Here is a 21,529-nt window from a genome sequence, read left to right on the forward strand (position 1 = left end):
ACTAGTCACAGGACCACCAGGACACAGACCGGCAGTAACTCTGCATCTGGGGCAGCACTGCTTATCCCTACACTGAGCACGTCCAGTACTAGTCACAGGACCACCAGGGAACAGACCGGCAGTAACTCTGCATCTGGGGCATGACGGCTTATCCCTACACTGAGCACGTCCAGTACTAGTCACAGGACCACCAGGGAACAGACCGGCAGTAACTCTGCATCTGGGGCAGCACTGCTTATCCCTACACTGAGCACGTCCAGTACTAGTCACAGGACCACCAGGACACAGACCGGCAGTAACTCTGCATCTGGGGCAGCACTGCTTATCCCTACACTGAGCACGTCCAGTACTAGTCACAGGACCACCAGGACACAGACCTGCAGTAACTCTGCATCTGGGGCAGCACTGCTTATCCCTACACTGAGCACGTCCAGTACTAATCACAGGACCACCAGGGAACAGACCGGCAGTAACTCTGCATCTGGGGCAGCACTGCTTATCCCTACACTGAGCACATCCAGTACTAGTCACAGGACCACCAGGACACAGACCGGCAGGAACTCTGCATCTAGAGCAGCACTGCTTATCTCTACACTGAGCACGTCCAGTACTAGTCACAGGACCACCAGGGAACAGACCGGCAGTAACTCTGCATCTGGGGCAGCACTGCTTATCCCTACACTGAGCACGTCCAGTACTAATCACAGGACCACCAGGACACAGACCGGCAGTAACTCTGCATCTAGAGCAGCACTGCTTATCCCTACACTGAGCACATCCAGTACTAATCACAGGACCACCAGGGAACAGACCGGCAGTAACTCTGCATCTGGAGCAGCACTGCAAATCCCTACACTGAGCACGTCCAGTACTAGTCACAGGACCACCAGGGAACAGACCGGCAGTAACTCTGCATCTGGGGCATGACGGCTTATCCCTACACTGAGCACGTCCAGTACTAGTCACAGGACCACCAGGACACAGACCGGCAGTAACTCTGCATCTGGGGCAGCACGGCTTATCCCTACACTGAGCACGTCCAGTACTAATCACAGGACCACCAGGGAACAGACCGGCAGTAACTCTGCATCTGGGGCAGCACTGCTTATCCCTACACTGAGCACGTCCAGTACTAATCACAGGACCACCAGGGAACAGACCGGCAGTAACTCTGCATCTGGGGCAGCACTGCTTATCCCTACACTGAGCACGTCCAGTACTAATCACAGGACCACCAGGACACAGACCGGCAGTAACTCTGCATCTGGAGCAGCACTGCTTATCCCTACACTGAGCACGACCAGTACTAGTCACAGGACCACCAGGGAACAGACCGGCAGTAACTCTGCATCTAGAGCAGCACTGCTTATCCCTACACTGAGCACGACCAGTACTAGTCACAGGACCACCAGGGAACAGACCGGCAGTAACTCTGCATCTGGGGCAGCACTGCTTATCCCTACACTGAGCACGTCCAGTACTAGTCACAGGACCACCAGGGAACAGACCGGCAGTAACTCTGCATCTGGGGCAGCACTGCTTATCCCTACACTGAGCACGTCCAGTACTAGTCACAGGACCACCAGGGAACAGACCGGCAGTAACTCTGCATCTGGGGCAGCACTGCTTATCTCTACACTGAGCATGTCCAGTACTAGTCACAGGACCACCAGGGAACAGACCGGCAGTAACTCTGCATCTGGGGCAGCACTGCTTATCCCTACACTGAGCACGTCCAGTACTAATCACAGGACCACCAGGACACAGACCGGCAGCAACTCTGCATCTGGGGCATGACGGCTTATCCCTACACTGAGCACGTCCAGTACTAATCACAGGACCACCAGGGAACAGACCGGCAGTAACTCTGCATCTGGGGCAGCACTGCTTATCCCTACACTGAGCACGACCAGTACTAGTCACAGGACCACCAGGGAACAGACCGGCAGTAACTCTGCATCTGGGGCATGACGGCTTATCCCTACACTGAGCACGTCCAGTACTAATCACAGGACCACCAGGGAACAGACCGGCAGTAACTCTGCATCTGGGGCAGCACTGCTTATCCCTACACTGAGCACGTCCAGTACTAGTCACAGGACCACCAGGGAACAGACCGGCAGTAACTCTGCATCTGGGGCATGACGGCTTATCCCTACACTGAGCACGTCCAGTACTAGTCACAGGACCACCAGGACACAGACCGGCAGTAACTCTGCATCTGGGGCAGCACTGCTTATCCCTACACTGAGCACGACCAGTACTAGTCACAGGACCACCAGGGAACAGACCGGCAGTAACTCTGCATCTAGAGCAGCACTGCTTATCCCTACACTGAGCACGACCAGTACTAGTCACAGGACCACCAGGACACAGACCGGCAGTAACTCTGCATCTAGAGCAGCACTGCTTATCCCTACACTGAGCACGTCCAGTACTAATCACAGGACCACCAGGGAACAGACCGGCAGTAACTCTGCCTCTAGAGCAGCACTGCTTATCCCTACACTGAGCACGTCCAGTACTAGTCACAGGGCCACCAGGGAACAGACCTGCAGTAACTCTGCATCTAGAGCAGCACTGCTTATCCCTACACTGAGCACGTCCAGTACTAGTCACAGGACCACCAGGACACAGACCGGCAGTAACTCTGCATCTGGAGCAGCACTGCTTATCCCTACACTGAGCACGACCAGTACTAGTCACAGGACCACCAGGACACAGACCGGCAGTAACTCTGCATCTAGAGCAGCACTGCTTATCCCTACACTGAGCACGTCCAGTACTAGTCACAGGACCACCAGGGAACAGACCGGCAGTAACTCTGCATCTGGGGCAGCACGGCTTATCCCTACACTGAGCACGTCCAGTACTAATCACAGGACCACCAGGGAACAGACCGGCAGTAACTCTGCATCTAGAGCAGCACTGCTTATCTCTACACTGAGCACGTCCAGTACTAGTCACAGGGCCACCAGGGAACAGACCGGCAGTAACTCTGCATCTAGAGCAGCACTGCTTATCCCTACACTGAGCACGTCCAGTACTAATCACAGGACCACCAGGACACAGACCGGCAGTAACTCTGCATCTGGGGCAGCACTGCTTATCCCTACACTGAGCACGTCCAGTACTAGTCACAGGACCACCAGGACACAGACCGGCAGTAACTCTGCATCTGGGGCAGCACTGCTTATCCCTACACTGAGCACGTCCAGTACTAGTCACAGGACCACCAGGACACAGACCGGCAGTAACTCTGCATCTAGAGCAGCACTGCTTATCCCTACACTGAGCACGTCCAGTACTAATCACAGGACCACCAGGGAACAGACCGGCAGGAACTCTGCATCTAGAGCAGCACTGCTTATCCCTACACTGAGCACGACCAGTACTAATCACAGGACCACCAGGGAACAGACCGGCAGTAACTCTGCATCTAGAGCAGCACTGCTTATCTCTACACTGAGCACGTCCAGTACTAGTCACAGGACCACCAGGGAACAGACCGGCAGGAACTCTGCATCTGGGGCAGCACTGCTTATCCCTACACTGAGCACGTCCAGTACTAGTCACAGGACCACCAGGGAACAGACCGGCAGTAACTCTGCATCTGGGGCAGCACTGCTTATCCCTACACTGAGCACGTCCAGTACTAGTCACAGGGCCACCAGGGAACAGACCGGCAGTAACTCTGCATCTGGGGCAGCACTGCTTATCCCTACACTGAGCACGTCCAGTACTAGTCACAGGACCACCAGGGAACAGACCGGCAGTAACTCTGCATCTGGGGCAGCACGGCTTATCCCTACACTGAGCACGTCCAGTACTAGTCACAGGACCACCAGGGAACAGACCGGCAGTAACTCTGCATCTGGGGCAGCACTGCTTATCCCTACACTGAGCACGTCCAGTACTAGTCACAGGACCACCAGGACACAGACCGGCAGTAACTCTGCATCTGGGGCATGACGGCTTATCCCTACACTGAGCACGTCCAGTACTAATCACAGGACCACCAGGACACAGACCGGCAGTAACTCTGCATCTAGAGCAGCACGGCTTATCCCTACACTGAGCATGTCCAGTACTAATCACAGGACCACCAGGACACAGACCGGCAGTAACTCTGCATCTAGAGCAGCACTGCTTATCTCTACACTGAGCACGTCCAGTACTAATCACAGGACCACCAGGACACAGACCGGCAGTAACTCTGCATCTGGGGCAGCACTGCTTATCCCTACACTGAGCACGTCCAGTACTAGTCACAGGACCACCAGGGAACAGACCGGCAGTAACTCTGCATCTGGAGCAGCACGGCTTATCCCTACACTGAGCATGACCAGTACTAGTCACAGGACCACCAGGGAACAGACCGGCAGTAACTCTGCATCTGGGGCAGCACTGCTTATCCCTACACTGAGCACGACCAGTACTAGTCACAGGACCACCAGGACACAGACCGGCAGTAACTCTGCATCTGGGGCAGCACTGCTTATCCCTACACTGAGCACGACCAGTACTAGTCACAGGACCACCAGGACACAGACCGGCAGCAACTCTGCATCTGGGGCAGCACTGCTTATCCCTACACTGAGCACGTCCAGTACTAATCACAGGACCACCAGGGAACAGACCTGCAGTAACTCTGCATCTAGAGCAGCACTGCTTATCTCTACACTGAGCACGTCCAGTACTAATCACAGGACCACCAGGGAACAGACCGGCAGTAACTCTGCATCTAGAGCAGCACTGCTTATCCCTACACTGAGCACATCCAGTACTAGTCACAGGACCACCAGGGAACAGACCGGCAGTAACTCTGCATCTAGAGCAGCACTGCTTATCCCTACACTGAGCACGTCCAGTACTAATCACAGGACCACCAGGGAACAGACCAGCAGTAACTCTGCATCTGGGGCAGCACTGCTTATCCCTACACTGAGCACGTCCAGTACTAATCACAGGACCACCAGGACACAGACCGGCAGTAACTCTGCATCTAGAGCAGCACGGCTTATCCCTACACTGAGCACGACCAGTACTAATCACAGGACCACCAGGGAACAGACCGGCAGTAACTCTGCATCTGGGGCAGCACTGCTTATCCCTACACTGAGCACGTCCAGTACTAGTCACAGGACCACCAGGGAACAGACCGGCAGTAACTCTGCATCTGGGGCAGCACTGCTTATCCCTACACTGAGCACGTCCAGTACTAATCACAGGACCACCAGGGAACAGACCGGCAGTAACTCTGCATCTAGAGCAGCACTGCTTATCCCTACACTGAGCACATCCAGTACTAATCACAGGACCACCAGGGAACAGACCGGCAGTAACTCTGCATCTGGAGCAGCACTGCTTATCCCTACACTGAGCACGACCAGTACTAGTCACAGGACCACCAGGGAACAGACCGGCAGTAACTCTGCATCTGGGGCAGCACTGCTTATCCCTACACTGAGCACGTCCAGTACTAATCACAGGACCACCAGGACACAGACCGGCAGTAACTCTGCATCTGGGGCATGACGGCTTATCCCTACACTGAGCACGTCCAGTACTAATCACAGGACCACCAGGACACAGACCGGCAGTAACTCTGCATCTGGGGCATGACGGCTTATCCCTACACTGAGCACGACCAGTACTAGTCACAGGACCACCAGGACACAGACCGGCAGTAACTCTGCATCTGGGGCAGCACTGCTTATCCCTACACTGAGCACGTCCAGTACTAATCACAGGACCACCAGGGAACAGACCGGCAGTAACTCTGCATCTAGAGCAGCACTGCTTATCCCTACACTGAGCACGTCCAGTACTAGTCACAGGACCACCAGGGAACAGACCTGCAGTAACTCTGCATCTGGGGCAGCACTGCTTATCCCTACACTGAGCATGTCCAGTACTAATCACAGGACCACCAGGGAACAGACCGGCAGTAACTCTGCATCTAGAGCAGCACTGCTTATCCCTACACTGAGCACGTCCAGTACTAGTCACAGGACCACCAGGGAACAGACCTGCAGTAACTCTGCATCTAGAGCAGCACTGCTTATCCCTACACTGAGCATGTCCAGTACTAGTCACAGGACCACCAGGGAACAGACCGGCAGTAACTCTGCATCTAGAGCAGCACTGCTTATCCCTACACTGAGCACGTCCAGTACTAGTCACAGGACCACCAGGGAACAGACCTGCAGTAACTCTGCATCTGGGGCAGCACTGCTTATCCCTACACTGAGCACGTCCAGTACTAGTCACAGGACCACCAGGGAACAGACCTGCAGTAACTCTGCATCTGGGGCAGCACTGCTTATCTCTACACTGAGCACGTCCAGTACTAGTCACAGGGCCACCAGGGAACAGACCGGCAGTAACTCTGCATCTAGAGCAGCACTGCTTATCCCTACACTGAGCACGTCCAGTACTAGTCACAGGACCACCAGGACACAGACCGGCAGTAACTCTGCATCTGGGGCAGCACTGCTTATCCCTACACTGAGCACGACCAGTACTAATCACAGGACCACCAGGGAACAGACCGGCAGTAACTCTGCATCTAGAGCAGCACTGCTTATCTCTACACTGAGCACGTCCAGTACTAATCACAGGACCACCAGGACACAGACCGGCAGTAACTCTGCATCTGGGGCAGCACTGCTTATCCCTACACTGAGCACGTCCAGTACTAATCACAGGACCACCAGGGAACAGACCGGCAGTAACTCTGCATCTGGAGCAGCACTGCTTATCCCTACACTGAGCACGTCCAGTACTAGTCACAGGACCACCAGGGAACAGACCGGCAGTAACTCTGCATCTAGAGCAGCACTGCTTATCTCTACACTGAGCACGTCCAGTACTAGTCACAGGGCCACCAGGGAACAGACCGGCAGTAACTCTGCCTCTGGGGCAGCACTGCTTATCCCTACACTGAGCACGTCCAGTACTAGTCACAGGACCACCAGGGAACAGACCGGCAGTAACTCTGCATCTGGGGCAGCACTGCTTATCCCTACACTGAGCACGACCAGTACTAGTCACAGGACCACCAGGACACAGACCGGCAGTAACTCTGCATCTAGAGCAGCACGGCTTATCCCTACACTGAGCACGTCCAGTACTAGTCACAGGACCACCAGGGAACAGACCGGCAGCAACTCTGCATCTGGGGCAGCACTGCTTATCCCTACACTGAGCACGTCCAGTACTAGTCACAGGACCACCAGGACACAGACCGGCAGTAACTCTGCCTCTGGGGCAGCACTGCTTATCCCTACACTGAGCACGTCCAGTACTAATCACAGGACCACCAGGGAACAGACCGGCAGTAACTCTGCATCTGGAGCAGCACTGCTTATCCCTACACTGAGCACGTCCAGTACTAGTCACAGGACCACCAGGGAACAGACCGGCAGTAACTCTGCATCTAGAGCAGCACTGCTTATCTCTACACTGAGCACGTCCAGTACTAGTCACAGGGCCACCAGGGAACAGACCGGCAGTAACTCTGCCTCTGGGGCAGCACTGCTTATCCCTACACTGAGCACGTCCAGTACTAGTCACAGGACCACCAGGGAACAGACCGGCAGTAACTCTGCATCTGGGGCAGCACTGCTTATCCCTACACTGAGCACGACCAGTACTAGTCACAGGACCACCAGGACACAGACCGGCAGTAACTCTGCATCTAGAGCAGCACGGCTTATCCCTACACTGAGCACGTCCAGTACTAGTCACAGGACCACCAGGGAACAGACCGGCAGCAACTCTGCATCTGGGGCAGCACTGCTTATCCCTACACTGAGCACGTCCAGTACTAGTCACAGGACCACCAGGACACAGACCGGCAGTAACTCTGCATCTAGAGCAGCACTGCTTATCCCTACACTGAGCACGTCCAGTACTAATCACAGGACCACCAGGGAACAGACCTGCAGTAACTCTGCATCTAGAGCAGCACTGCTTATCTCTACACTGAGCACGTCCAGTACTAATCACAGGACCACCAGGGAACAGACCGGCAGTAACTCTGCATCTGGGGCAGCACTGCTTATCCCTACACTGAGCACGTCCAGTACTAATCACAGGACCACCAGGACACAGACCGGCAGTAACTCTGCATCTGGGGCATGACGGCTTATCCCTACACTGAGCACGTCCAGTACTAATCACAGGACCACCAGGACACAGACCGGCAGTAACTCTGCATCTGGGGCATGACGGCTTATCCCTACACTGAGCACGACCAGTACTAGTCACAGGACCACCAGGACACAGACCGGCAGTAACTCTGCATCTGGGGCAGCACTGCTTATCCCTACACTGAGCACGTCCAGTACTAATCACAGGACCACCAGGGAACAGACCGGCAGTAACTCTGCATCTAGAGCAGCACTGCTTATCCCTACACTGAGCACATCCAGTACTAGTCACAGGACCACCAGGGAACAGACCTGCAGTAACTCTGCATCTAGAGCAGCACTGCTTATCCCTACACTGAGCACGTCCAGTACTAGTCACAGGACCACCAGGGAACAGACCTGCAGTAACTCTGCATCTAGAGCAGCACTGCTTATCTCTACACTGAGCACGACCAGTACTAATCACAGGACCACCAGGACACAGACCGGCAGGAACTCTGCATCTGGGGCAGCACTGCTTATCCCTACACTGAGCACGTCCAGTACTAATCACAGGACCACCAGGACACAGACCGGCAGTAACTCTGCATCTGGGGCAGCACGGCTTATCCCTACACTGAGCACGTCCAGTACTAATCACAGGACCACCAGGGAACAGACCGGCAGTAACTCTGCATCTGGGGCAGCACTGCTTATCCCTACACTGAGCACGTCCAGTACTAATCACAGGACCACCAGGACACAGACCGGCAGTAACTCTGCATCTGGGGCAGCACTGCTTATCCCTACACTGAGCACGTCCAGTACTAATCACAGGACCACCAGGGAACAGACCGGCAGTAACTCTGCATCTGGGGCAGCACTGCTTATCCCTACACTGAGCACGTCCAGTACTAATCACAGGACCACCAGGACACAGACCGGCAGTAACTCTGCATCTGGGGCATGACGGCTTATCCCTACACTGAGCACGTCCAGTACTAATCACAGGACCACCAGGACACAGACCGGCAGGAACTCTGCATCTGGGGCATGACGGCTTATCCCTACACTGAGCACGACCAGTACTAGTCACAGGACCACCAGGACACAGACCGGCAGTAACTCTGCATCTGGGGCAGCACTGCTTATCCCTACACTGAGCACGTCCAGTACTAGTCACAGGACCACCAGGGAACAGACCGGCAGTAACTCTGCATCTGGGGCAGCACTGCTTATCCCTACACTGAGCACGTCCAGTACTAGTCACAGGACCACCAGGGAACAGACCGGCAGTAACTCTGCATCTGGGGCAGCACTGCTTATCCCTACACTGAGCACGTCCAGTACTAGTCACAGGACCACCAGGACACAGACCGGCAGTAACTCTGCATCTAGAGCAGCACTGCTTATCCCTACACTGAGCACGTCCAGTACTAATCACAGGACCACCAGGACACAGACCGGCAGTAACTCTGCATCTAGAGCAGCAATGCTTATCCCTACACTGAGCACGACCAGTACTAATCACAGGACCACCAGGGAACAGACCGGCAGTAACTCTGCATCTAGAGCAGCACTGCTTATCCCTACACTGAGCACGACCAGTACTAGTCACAGGACCACCAGGGAACAGACCGGCAGTAACTCTGCATCTAGAGCAGCACTGCTTATCCCTACACTGAGCACGTCCAGTACTAGTCACAGGACCACCAGGACACAGACCGGCAGTAACTCTGCATCTGGGGCAGCACTGCTTATCCCTACACTGAGCACGTCCAGTACTAGTCACAGGACCACCAGGACACAGACCGGCAGTAACTCTGCATCTAGAGCAGCACTGCTTATCCCTACACTGAGCACGTCCAGTACTAGTCACAGGACCACCAGGGAACAGACCGGCATTAACTCTGCATCTGGGGCAGCACGGCTTATCCCTACACTGAGCACGTCCAGTACTAGTCACAAGACCACCAGGGAACAGACCGGCAGTAACTCTGCATCTGGGGCAGCACTGCTTATCCCTACACTGAGCACGTCCAGTACTAGTCACAGGACCACCAGGACACAGACCGGCAGTAACTCTGCATCTGGGGCATGACGGCTTATCCCTACACTGAGCACGTCCAGTACTAATCACAGGACCACCAGGACACAGACCGGCAGTAACTCTGCATCTAGAGCAGCACGGCTTATCCCTACACTGAGCATGTCCAGTACTAATCACAGGACCACCAGGACACAGACCGGCAGTAACTCTGCATCTAGAGCAGCACTGCTTATCCCTACACTGAGCACGTCCAGTACTAGTCACAGGACCACCAGGGAACAGACCGGCAGTAACTCTGCATCTAGAGCAGCACTGCTTATCTCTACACTGAGCACGTCCAGTACTAATCACAGGACCACCAGGACACAGACCGGCAGTAACTCTGCATCTGGGGCAGCACTGCTTATCCCTACACTGAGCACGTCCAGTACTAGTCACAGGACCACCAGGGAACAGACCGGCAGTAACTCTGCATCTAGAGCAGCACTGCTTATCTCTACACTGAGCACGTCCAGTACTAATCACAGGACCACCAGGACACAGACCGGCAGTAACTCTGCATCTGGGGCAGCACTGCTTATCCCTACACTGAGCACGTCCAGTACTAGTCACAGGACCACCAGGGAACAGACCGGCAGTAACTCTGCATCTGGAGCAGCACGGCTTATCCCTACACTGAGCATGACCAGTACTAGTCACAGGACCACCAGGGAACAGACCGGCAGTAACTCTGCATCTGGGGCAGCACTGCTTATCCCTACACTGAGCACGACCAGTACTAGTCACAGGACCACCAGGACACAGACCGGCAGTAACTCTGCATCTGGGGCAGCACTGCTTATCCCTACACTGAGCACGACCAGTACTAGTCACAGGACCACCAGGACACAGACCGGCAGCAACTCTGCATCTGGGGCAGCACTGCTTATCCCTACACTGAGCACGTCCAGTACTAATCACAGGACCACCAGGGAACAGACCTGCAGTAACTCTGCATCTAGAGCAGCACTGCTTATCTCTACACTGAGCACGTCCAGTACTAATCACAGGACCACCAGGGAACAGACCGGCAGTAACTCTGCATCTAGAGCAGCACTGCTTATCCCTACACTGAGCACATCCAGTACTAATCACAGGACCACCAGGACACAGACCGGCAGTAACTCTGCATCTAGAGCAGCACTGCTTATCCCTACACTGAGCACGTCCAGTACTAGTCACAGGACCACCAGGACACAGACCGGCAGTAACTCTGCATCTAGAGCAGCACGGCTTATCCCTACACTGAGCACGACCAGTACTAGTCACAGGACCACCAGGGAACAGACCGGCAGTAACTCTGCATCTGGGGCAGCACTGCTTATCCCTACACTGAGCACGTCCAGTACTAATCACAGGACCACCAGGGAACAGACCGGCAGTAACTCTGCATCTGGGGCAGCACTGCTTATCCCTACACTGAGCACGTCCAGTACTAATCACAGGACCACCAGGACACAGACCGGCAGTAACTCTGCATCTGGGGCATGACGGCTTATCCCTACACTGAGCACGTCCAGTACTAATCACAGGACCACCAGGACACAGACCGGCAGTAACTCTGCATCTGGGGCATGACGGCTTATCCCTACACTGAGCACGACCAGTACTAGTCACAGGACCACCAGGACACAGACCGGCAGTAACTCTGCATCTGGGGCAGCACTGCTTATCCCTACACTGAGCACGTCCAGTACTAATCACAGGACCACCAGGGAACAGACCGGCAGTAACTCTGCATCTAGAGCAGCACTGCTTATCCCTACACTGAGCACGTCCAGTACTAATCACAGGACCACCAGGACACAGACCGGCAGTAACTCTGCATCTGGGGCAGCACGGCTTATCCCTACACTGAGCATGTCCAGTACTAATCACAGGACCACCAGGACACAGACCGGCAGTAACTCTGCATCTAGAGCAGCACTGCTTATCCCTACACTGAGCACGTCCAGTACTAGTCACAGGACCACCAGGACACAGACCGGCAGTAACTCTGCATCTAGAGCAGCACTGCTTATCCCTACACTGAGCACGTCCAGTACTAATCACAGGACCACCAGGGAACAGACCGGCAGTAACTCTGCATCTGGAGCAGCACTGCTTATCCCTACACTGAGCACGTCCAGTACTAGTCACAGGACCACCAGGGAACAGACCGGCAGTAACTCTGCATCTAGAGCAGCACTGCTTATCTCTACACTGAGCACGTCCAGTACTAGTCACAGGGCCACCAGGGAACAGACCGGCAGTAACTCTGCCTCTGGGGCAGCACTGCTTATCCCTACACTGAGCACGTCCAGTACTAGTCACAGGACCACCAGGGAACAGACCGGCAGTAACTCTGCATCTGGGGCAGCACTGCTTATCCCTACACTGAGCACGACCAGTACTAGTCACAGGACCACCAGGACACAGACCGGCAGCAACTCTGCATCTGGGGCAGCACTGCTTATCCCTACACTGAGCACGTCCAGTACTAATCACAGGACCACCAGGGAACAGACCTGCAGTAACTCTGCATCTAGAGCAGCACTGCTTATCTCTACACTGAGCATGTCCAGTACTAGTCACAGGACCACCAGGGAACAGACCGGCAGTAACTCTGCATCTGGGGCAGCACTGCTTATCCCTACACTGAGCACGTCCAGTACTAATCACAGGACCACCAGGGAACAGACCGGCAGTAACTCTGCATCTGGGGCAGCACTGCTTATCCCTACACTGAGCACGTCCAGTACTAATCACAGGACCACCAGGACACAGACCGGCAGTAACTCTGCATCTGGGGCATGACGGCTTATCCCTACACTGAGCACGTCCAGTACTAATCACAGGACCACCAGGACACAGACCGGCAGTAACTCTGCATCTGGGGCATGACGGCTTATCCCTACACTGAGCACGACCAGTACTAGTCACAGGACCACCAGGACACAGACCGGCAGTAACTCTGCATCTGGGGCAGCACTGCTTATCCCTACACTGAGCACGTCCAGTACTAATCACAGGACCACCAGGGAACAGACCGGCAGTAACTCTGCATCTAGAGCAGCACTGCTTATCCCTACACTGAGCACGTCCAGTACTAGTCACAGGACCACCAGGACACAGACCGGCAGTAACTCTGCATCTAGAGCAGCACTGCTTATCCCTACACTGAGCACGTCCAGTACTAATCACAGGACCACCAGGGAACAGACCTGCAGTAACTCTGCATCTAGAGCAGCACTGCTTATCTCTACACTGAGCATGTCCAGTACTAGTCACAGGACCACCAGGGAACAGACCGGCAGTAACTCTGCATCTGGGGCAGCACTGCTTATCCCTACACTGAGCACGTCCAGTACTAATCACAGGACCACCAGGGAACAGACCGGCAGTAACTCTGCATCTAGAGCAGCACTGCTTATCCCTACACTGAGCACGTCCAGTACTAATCACAGGACCACCAGGGAACAGACCGGCAGGAACTCTGCATCTGGGGCAGCACTGCTTATCCCTACACTGAGCACGTCCAGTACTAGTCACAGGACCACCAGGACACAGACCGGCAGTAACTCTGCATCTGGGGCAGCACTGCTTATCCCTACACTGAGCACGTCCAGTACTAATCACAGGACCACCAGGACACAGACCGGCAGTAACTCTGCATCTGGGGCAGCACTGCTTATCCCTACACTGAGCACGTCCAGTACTAGTCACAGGACCACCAGGGAACAGACCTGCAGTAACTCTGCATCTAGAGCAGCACTGCTTATCCCTACACTGAGCACGTCCAGTACTAATCACAGGACCACCAGGGAACAGACCGGCAGTAACTCTGCATCTAGAGCAGCACTGCTTATCCCTACACTGAGCACGTCCAGTACTAATCACAGGACCACCAGGACACAGACCGGCAGTAACTCTGCATCTGGGGCAGCACGGCTTATCCCTACACGGAGCACGTCCAGTACTAATCACAGGACCACCAGGGAACAGACCGGCAGTAACTCTGCATCTGGGGCAGCACTGCTTATCCCTACACTGAGCACGTCCAGTACTAATCACAGGACCACCAGGGAACAGACCGGCAGTAACTCTGCATCTGGGGCAGCACTGCTTATCCCTACACTGAGCACGTCCAGTACTAATCACAGGACCACCAGGACACAGACCGGCAGTAACTCTGCATCTGGGGCATGACGGCTTATCCCTACACTGAGCACGTCCAGTACTAATCACAGGACCACCAGGACACAGACCGGCAGTAACTCTGCATCTGGGGCATGACGGCTTATCCCTACACTGAGCACGACCAGTACTAGTCACAGGACCACCAGGGAACAGACCGGCAGTAACTCTGCATCTAGAGCAGCACGGCTTATCCCTACACTGAGCACGTCCAGTACTAATCACAGGACCACCAGGACACAGACCGGCAGTAACTCTGCATCTGGGGCAGCACTGCTTATCCCTACACTGAGCACGTCCAGTACTAATCACAGGACCACCAGGGAACAGACCGGCAGTAACTCTGCATCTAGAGCAGCACTGCTTATCCCTACACTGAGCACGTCCAGTACTAATCACAGGACCACCAGGACACAGACCGGCAGTAACTCTGCATCTAGAGCAGCAATGCTTATCCCTACACTGAGCACGACCAGTACTAATCACAGGACCACCAGGGAACAGACCGGCAGTAACTCTGCATCTAGAGCAGCACTGCTTATCCCTACACTGAGCACGACCAGTACTAGTCACAGGACCACCAGGGAACAGACCGGCAGTAACTCTGCATCTAGAGCAGCACTGCTTATCCCTACACTGAGCACGTCCAGTACTAGTCACAGGACCACCAGGGAACAGACCGGCAGTAACTCTGCATCTGGGGCAGCACTGCTTATCCCTACACTGAGCACGTCCAGTACTAATCACAGGACCACCAGGGAACAGACCGGCAGTAACTCTGCATCTGGGGCAGCACTGCTTATCCCTACACTGAGCACGTCCAGTACTAATCACAGGACCACCAGGGAACAGACCGGCAGTAACTCTGCATCTAGAGCAGCACTGCTTATCCCTACACTGAGCACGACCAGTACTAATCACAGGACCACCAGGACACAGACCGGCAGTAACTCTGCATCTAGAGCAGCACTGCTTATCCCTACACTGAGCACGTCCAGTACTAGTCACAGGACCACCAGGGAACAGACCGGCAGTAACTCTGCATCTAGAGCAGCACTGCTTATCCCTACACTGAGCACGTCCAGTACTAGTCACAGGACCACCAGGGAACAGACCGGCAGTAACTCTGCATCTGGGGCAGCACTGCTTATCCCTACACTGAGCACGTCCAGTACTAATCACAGGACCACCAGGGAACAGACCGGCAGTAACTCTGCATCTAGAGCAGCACTGCTTATCCCTACACTGAGCACGTCCAGTACTAGTCACAGGACCACCAGGGAACAGACCGGCAGTAACTCTGCATCTAGAGCAGCACTGCTTATCCCTACACTGAGCACGTCCAGTACTAGTCACAGGACCACCAGGGAACAGACCGGCAGTAACTCTGCATCTGGGGCAGCACTGCTTATCCCTACACTGAGCACGTCCAGTACTAGTCACAGGACCACCAGGGAACAGACCGGCAGTAACTCTGCATCTAGAGCATGACGGCTTATCCCTACACTGAGCACGTCCAGTACTAGTCACAGGACCACCAGGTCGCTATTCTTAATGGACAGAATCCCAAAGTGAAAGCCTGAACTAGCGGGTTACTTCAGCAATGACTGGGATGGATATGCTGCCAGTATCTTGTCTGTGCTGCACATGTGGTGGTGACAGCTGTGGATATGCTGCCAGTATCTTGTCTGTGCTGCACATGTGGTGACAGCTGTGGATATGCTGCCAGTATCTTGTGTCTGTGCTGCACATGTGGTGGTGATGACAGCAGTGGATATGCTGCCAGTATCTTGTGTCTGTGCTGCACATGTGGTGACAGCTGTGGATATGCTGCCAGTATCTTGTGTCTGTGCTGCACATGTGGTGGTGACAGCAGTGGATATGCTGCCAGTATCTTGTGTCTGTGCTGCACATGTGGTGGTGATGACAGCTGTGGATATGCTGCCAGTATCTTGTCTGTGCTGCACATGTGGTGGTGACAGCTGTGGATATGCTGCCAGTATCTTGTGTCTGTGCTGCACATGTGGTGACAGCTGTGGATATGCTGCCAGTATCTTGTGTCTGTGCTGCACATGTGGTGGTGACAGCAGTGTATATCTTGCCAGTATCTTGTCTGTGCTGCACATGTGGTGGTGACAGCTGTGGATATGCTGCCAGTATCTTGTCTGTGCTGCACATGTGGTGGTGACAGCTGTGGATATGCTGCCAGTATCTTGTCTGTGCTGCACATGTGGTGGTGACAGCTGTGGATATGCTGCCAGTATCTTGTGTCTGTGCTGCACATGTGGTGACAGCTGTGGATATGCTGCCAGTATCTTGTGTCTGTGCTGCACATGTGGTGACAGCTGTGGATATGCTGCCAGTATCTTGTCTGTGCTGCACATGTGGTGGTGACAGCTGTGGATATGCTGCCAGTATCTTGTGTCTGTGCTGCACATGTGGTGACAGCTGTGGATATGCTGCCAGTATCTTGTGTCTGTGCTGCACATGTGGTGACAGCTGTGGATATGCTGCCAGTATCTTGTGTCTGTGCTGCACATGTGGTGACAGCTGTGGATATGCTGCCAGTATCTTGTGTCTGTGCTGCACATGTGGTGGTGACAGCAGTGGATATGCTGCCAGTATCTTGTGTCTGTGCTGCACATGTGGTGTTGACAGCTGTGGATATGCTGCCAGTGGTGACAGAAACAGTCACAGAGTCCCTTTAAATGCTGCTATCAATCTCTGACACCGGCATTAACAGTGTGCCGGCAGGAGGTGCATTATTCTATGCGCACGTTGGTGGTCTGTGATGTGATCACATGGGCACATCAGTTTCCATGACAGCCAGGGACTGCTGAACACCCCCGTTTGTCATTCCGGTGCTCCTGTGAAGGCCGGCCTGCAGCTGCCGTTCATAGCAGACAATCACATGTGGTGGTGATGACAGCTGTGGATATGCTGCCAGTATCTTGTCTGTGCTGCACATGTGGTGGTGACAGCTGTGGATATGCTGCCAGTATCTTGTGTCTGTGCTGCACATGTGGTGACAGCTGTGGATATGCTGCCAGTATCTTGTGTCTGTGCTGCACATGTGGTGGTGACAGCAGTGTATATCTTGCCAGTATCTTGTCTGTGCTGCACATGTGGTGGTGACAGCTGTGGATATGCTGCCAGTATCTTGTCTGTGCTGCACATGTGGTGGTGACAGCTGTGGATATGCTGCCAGTATCTTGTCTGTGCTGCACATGTGGTGGTGACAGCTGTGGATATGCTGCCAGTATCTTGTGTCTGTGCTGCACATGTGGTGACAGCTGTGGATATGCTGCCAGTATCTTGTGTCTGTGCTGCACATGTGGTGACAGCTGTGGATATGCTGCCAGTATCTTGTCTGTGCTGCACATGTGGTGGTGACAGCTGTGGATATGCTGCCAGTATCTTGTGTCTGTGCTGCACATGTGGTGACAGCTGTGGATATGCTGCCAGTATCTTGTGTCTGTGCTGCACATGTGGTGACAGCTGTGGATATGCTGCCAGTATCTTGTGTCTGTGCTGCACATGTGGTGACAGCTGTGGATATGCTGCCAGTATCTTGTGTCTGTGCTGCACATGTGGTGGTGACAGCAGTGGATATGCTGCCAGTATCTTGTGTCTGTGCTGCACATGTGGTGTTGACAGCTGTGGATATGCTGCCAGTGGTGACAGAAACAGTCACAGAGTCCCTTTAAATGCTGCTATCAATCTCTGACACCGGCATTAACAGTGTGCCGGCAGGAGGTGCATTATTCTATGCGCACGTTGGTGGTCTGTGATGTGATCACATGGGCACATCAGTTTCCATGACAGCCAGGGACTGCTGAACACCCCCGTTTGTCATTCCGGTGCTCCTGTGAAGGCCGGCCTGCAGCTGCCGTTCATAGCAGACAATCATTTTTGCTACATCCAGCAGCATTATAGTATTGAGATTTATAATAGAAGCGATCACACGATCCCATGATCAAGTCCCCTAAGGGAACTATTCACTACAGTGAAAAGAAAAAACAATATTTTTAGAAATATATATATAAAAAAAATTATATATCCAATAGTCCCCTTAGGGGACTTGAGCCTGGGATCGTGTGATCGCTTCTACTATAAATATCAATATATAAATATAAAATGGAATTAATACAAATGGTAAACGACCTAATGAGAAAAAAAACACGCCAGAATTACACTTTTTCAGGCACCGCAACACTGTAATAAAATGCAATAACGGGCGATCAAAACATTGTATCGTCCTCAAAATGGTACCAATAAAAACATCAGCTCAGGGTGGAAAAAAACAAGCTCTCACTAGCCCCAGATCCCAAAAAATGAAAGTGTTATGGCTCTCAAAATATGGGTCCATAAGTGGGGAAAAAAACCTCCAGAATTTCTAAAACAAATTATAAAAAAAAAAAGCAAAAAAAAAAAAATCACTTAACACCCCTCCCCCCAACTAAACATGTTTGGCATCTGCAGACTTGTAGTGACCTGGAGAACTGCAGAATCATACTGGGAGGTGAGTTTTACAATACAGTGAACATGGTAAATAAAAGACTCAAGAAACAATGGTGGAATTGCTCTTTTCTTTGCTGCACATTGAATTTATTTCCCGCTTTCCAGTACATCAAACGATAAAATAAATGGAGTCACTGTAAAGTACAACTTGTCCTGCAAGAAACAAGCCTCCTACGGATATGTGGACGGAAAAATTAAAAAAAGTTATGGTGTGGAGACACAGGAATTTATCTTAATTAACCAGACATCTATTTTCAGTAAGTCAGGAAGAATAGACTGTTACCTATATGTTGACTTTTTAATTTATTTGATTTTTCTTCAGTTGGGAAAGAGTCTGAAATGTTGACTCTTCTTTCATGCAGAGTCACTGAACAATGATGTTTGCTGATATACGGATTACACATTGTCCAGGCCAGTTTGTTGACTTGCAAAACAGAGGAGGAAAATAGCATACCAAAATACCATGCAAATAGAGGACTATTCTTCCCCTTTACCTTAGAAGGCGGGTTTGAAGGACAATTAAGGAGCGATGCCTCCAGACAGCCAAGAGATCCAGAGATCCAAAGAACCAGAGACTCTCTGCAGGACAGCAGCCAAGACGTCAAGGCTCCATCACGAGGGACACAGATTTGTCATTCTACAATATGCCAGCATAGGGGACCTCGGCCCCGGCTGGAAGAATACAATCTGCTCCATTGACCATCGCTGAAACCTCGATACATTTGTGAAAACCAAGAATGAGACTCACTGGTCGCCTGGCTCCAAGGAGATGTTTGGAGAAGCCAGGTTGTGACCCTCCGGTCAACTGGCCTTCTACCTGAATTGACTGTCAGAATTGACTGTCAGAAACCAAAATCTAAACTGGAGAAGGTTACAGTGAGGCCTGGTTCACATTTGCACATGCTCTGCAGGTTCAAGCTGAGCAGCGGACGGTCCATGAAGTGGAGCAGGTGTCACTCTGGATTCTATTTTCCTTCCGTCTTTTTAGGCAACGTCCACACAATATTGTGTCTTCCTAATACAGCCGGGACACCGCCAGAACCAAGGCCATAGAGCGTGAACGATACCTGGCTCTACCCCCATCACACATACTGCTGTTAGCTGCTCCATAGGAATCCAGTTTTGAGGGTAATTAGTTGGAAACCACAATGCTTGGCTCAGCACAGAGCTCGGACTGAATGTGAGCCGAGCCTACAGGTACAGTAATGTCCAAGGATCCAAACGTCTCTGGTGGAGATGCTTTTGTTAGTGTTAACCCCCCCAAAATAATAGGTCAGCCAAGCAGTAAGGGTTAACTGTGCCCCTCACCAGCAATGGCCGGCTGCCAGGGCACATAACTACCATCCCTAGGTGGTCCCAAGCAGTAACCTGCCCTTCACCACCCCAATGATCTGTCTCAGCAGCCGCTCAGGAAGAACGGCACCGCACACGGAGGTAACACCTAGTGGCTTCTGCCTGGTCACTTCCAGCAGAACACACTGCTATGTGTAGAACCACAAGTGATGATTACACAGCCCCTCACAATAATCAACAATTATTCCGTGACCACTTTTACAGGATTAAAGCTCACCTTCCTCACACATCTCATCTCTTCCCCCGGTCATCTTCAACTATCTGCGAACATGGTGTCATCTACCTTCCAATCAGGTCTTTCCAGATCGAATTGATTACAAAGAGCTTCTTTATTATTGATCTCATAAGGCTCTTTATGATCACCTCTCCAGGTGACCATCTCCAATGCCGAAGAGCTTTCGCATCATCACACAAGGTCAAACTTTACAGCTGGCATGACCTCAGGAGATTTACATGAACAACAATTTGCGAGGGTAACTCACATTCGTGTGTTATGGCTGCTCAAGGTCAAGGACTAAACTACCAAAACTATCAAAGTGCCAGGGAATTACTACTGCCATCTGTTGTCCAACACTTGGGCATCCCCGCCTGGATCTTCAGAGTCCAACACTTGGGCGTCCCCTGCCTGAATCTTCACAGCCCAACACTTGGGCGACTCACGTCTGGATCTTCACAGTCTAATACTTGGGCGTCCCATGCCTGGATCTTCACAGCCCAACACTTGGGCGACTCACGCCTGAATCTTCACAGCCCAACACTTGAGCGTTCCACGCCTGGATCTTCACGGCCCAATACTTGGGCTTCACACAATTGGATCTTCTCAGCCCAACACTTGGGTTTCCCACATCTGGATCTTCACAGCCCAACACTTAGGCATTCCACGCCTGGATCTTCACAGTCCAACACTTGGGCTTCCCACACCTGGATCTTCACAGCCCAACACTTGGGTGACTCACGCTTGGATCTTCACAGCCCAACACTTGAGAATCCCAAGCCTAGATCTTCACAGCCAAACACTTGGGCTTCCCACGCCTGGATCTCCACTGCCCAACTCTTGGGCTTCCCACGCCTGGATCATCACTGTCCAACACTTGGGCTTCCCACGCCTGGATCTTCACAGTCAAACACTTGGGTTTCCCACGTGTGGATCATCACAGCCCAACACTTGGGCTTTCCACGCCTGGATCTACACAGTCCAACACTTGGGCAACCCCACGCCTGGATCTTTACAGCCCAACACTTGGGCTTCCCACGC

At 53.0% G+C, this 21,529-nt stretch overlaps 1 protein-coding gene across 1 annotated transcript in view; it reads right to left on the reverse strand.

Annotated features, from left to right (window-relative positions):
• The window catches only part of SNX17 (sorting nexin 17), a 78,043-nt gene that overhangs the window by 26,345 nt on the left and 30,169 nt on the right, over window positions 1-21,529 (reverse strand). The window lies entirely within an intron of this gene.

The sequence above is a fragment of the Ranitomeya variabilis genome, chromosome 2 (genome assembly GCF_051348905.1).
Source record: "Ranitomeya variabilis isolate aRanVar5 chromosome 2, aRanVar5.hap1, whole genome shotgun sequence".
In the NCBI taxonomy this organism is placed as follows: Eukaryota; Metazoa; Chordata; class Amphibia; order Anura; family Dendrobatidae; genus Ranitomeya; species Ranitomeya variabilis.